Genomic DNA, 2,932 nt, shown 5'->3' on the forward strand with positions numbered 1-2,932 from the left:
CAGGTGCGTCAAACCACATGACAGGTCATGCAGAATGGATGCAGGATGCAAGGAAAATGGAAAAACCAGGATTTGTGGAGACTGGTGATGATACTGCACATCCTATTGTGCAGATTGGTAAAATTCCTTTGTCTATGCAGGATGGGAAAAAGAAATACCTGTTTGATGTATTTCATGTCCCGAACATCACCAAGAACTTGGTTTCTGTTGGTCAAATGGTTGAGCAGGGCTTGCAGGTCAGATTTAATCCTCATGGATGCTTTGTTCAGGATATGAAAAATAACGGTCGCTTGATAGCAAAAGGAAAGAAGAAAGGCAGGATGTTTACGTTGGATGCGGACATGCCTGAATTGAGTGCAGCAATGTTTGCACATGGGACCGGTGTAGTTGCAGATATTGATATCTGGCATAAACGCATTAGTCATGTTAATATATAGCGACTTAAATCAATGCAAGCCCAAAATATTGTTGCAGGATTGCCAAAATTCAAGGTTGCAGAAATGCATAAGGTTTGTGAAGCCTGTCAATTTGGAAAACAGGCAAGGAAACCATTTCCTAGGCATGTTCAAGAGAGTAAAAAGCCATTGGAATTAATCCACTCTCATGTGTGGACTACTAAAGCTGCATCTATTGGAGGCTGCCACTATTTTGTCACTTTTATTGATGACTTTAGCAGAAAAGTTTGGGTGTATTTTATGAAAAAGAAAAGTGAAGTGTTTGGGCACTCAAAGCTTTTAAAGCTATGGTTGAAAAAGAAACAGGCCTACAAATAAAATGCCTAAGGTCAGATGGAGGGGGAGAGTATCTCTCAAATGAGTTTGCAAGGTTCCTACAGGAGCATGGCATAAAGCAGTTATATTCATGCAGTCATACCCCACAACAAAACGAACTTGTAGAAAGGAAAAATAGGCATATTGGAGAGGTATCTCGGGCCATGCTAAATGAAAAAGATCTACCAGATTATTATTGGGCTGAAGCAGTTGCTACAGCAGTTTACATAATGAATAGGACTCCCACTGCAGCAATACATGGCATGATGCCAGAGGAGATGTATACTGGTAGGAAACCAGACATTTCTCATTTGAAAATTTTTGGTTGCATTGCCTATGTTCATGTGCCAGACGAGTTGAGGTCCAAGTTGGATCCAAAAGCTAAGAAGTGCGTCTTTATTGGTTATTCTCTGCAGCAGAAAGGGTATAGATGCTATAACCCTTCTTCTCGTAAGTTTACAATGAGCAGAGATGTTGTTTTTGATGAGGTGAGCAGCTGGTATAAACCAGTAAATGTGATGATTGATGTAGATGCACAAAATGGTAATGCTGCACAGAATTCACAGCAGCAATCACAAAATATCAGTGGACCTGCAGTGTCCTCTAGCAATGGTTCACATACTTCGCCATGGACAAGCAAATTGAGATTAGGAGAATCTCCTCAAAGCAATGCAGATAGTGGTACACAGGTATCACAAAAAGGAAAAGAGAAGGTAGATCAGCCCATGTTTGATGTGAATGCAGGTCACTCTTATGTGGATGGTGAATCTAGTGGCTCAGAACAGAGCATTGATGATGAGTTGGGTATTCCTTCTGTTGTTACACCTGGAGTAAGGAAGACCAGGGATGTTTTGAGAGCACCTAGAAGTGAGCCTATTTTGCGCAGGTCTACCAGAGCTAGGTATCCTGTGGATAGGCTCAAATATGATGGATTTACAGCCATTCACTATGCCTATTTGGTCAAAGTGATACAGGAACCAGAACCTACTTCTTTTGAGCAAGCCATGGGAAATGAAAAATGGGAGAAAGCCATGGATGAAGAAATGGATGCCTTGTAAGCAAATGCTACATGGGAATTGGTGCCTTTGCCTAAAGACAAGAATGCAATTGGCTGTAAGTGGGTTTATAAGATCAAGCACAATGCAGATGGTTCTATGAATAGATACAAGGCAATCTTTCTTGGATTAGCCATATACCGGCTAACAACTCCCACTACAAATGCAATGTTTGGTCTAGTAGCTATCATAGCATACATAAGACTCCCAACTGCTGATGCATAAGGAACCTTGGCCATCATGGCCCTTTCCTCATCTAATTTGGGACTATCTGTATGACTCAGTTTCACATATGGAGGCAATGGAGTACTCACTGCCTTCCCCCCCTCCATATTGAAACGCTGCAATACTTTGGTAACATACTCTTTTTGTGAAAGCCAAAGGAGTTTCCTACTCCGATCACGCGTGATGCGCATACCAAGAATATGACCTGCAAATCCCAAATCCTTCATATCAAAGGCCTCATGCAACTTGGCCTTTAATGCATCTAGCTCATAAGTATTCTTGCTAGCCAATAGCATATCATCCACATATAGTGCCAAGATTATCAGGCTATTATCCTTAGCTCTTTTAGTGTAGAGGCAGTGATCAATTTCACTCCTTCTACACCCTGGGACCGAATGAAAGCATCAAACTTCTGATACCATTCTCTAGGCGCTTGCTTAAGACCATAGAGACTCTTCTTCAGCTTGCAAACTAAATGCTCTTTGCCCTTTTCTTCAAAGCCTTCCGGCTGCACCATGTAAATTTCCTCATGCAAATCCCCATGCAAGAAAGCTGTCTTGACATCCATCTGCATAAGCTCCATATCCTCTGATGCCACTAGTCCAAGCATGCATCTAAGTGTGGTCATCTTCATAATCGAAGAGAATATCTCATCAAAGTCCACACCTTTCTCTTGCTTGAACCCTTTCATGACCAAACGGGCCTTGTACCTAGGCATATCATCACCTGTGACCTTCATTTTGTAGACCCATTTACATGGCAATGCTTTCTTTCCATGTGGCAAAGAAACCAAGTCCCAAGTCTTATTCTTCATAAGTGAACTCATCTCTGATTGCATAGCATACTCCCACTTGTGTTGATCCTCGTGCATCATAGCCTCTC

The sequence above is a fragment of the Dipteris shenzhenensis genome, chromosome 24 (assembly GCF_047967505.1).
Source record: "Dipteris shenzhenensis isolate YYH24624 ecotype China chromosome 24, Dip_SZ_1.0, whole genome shotgun sequence".
Lineage (NCBI taxonomy): Eukaryota > Viridiplantae > Streptophyta > Polypodiopsida > Gleicheniales > Dipteridaceae > Dipteris > Dipteris shenzhenensis.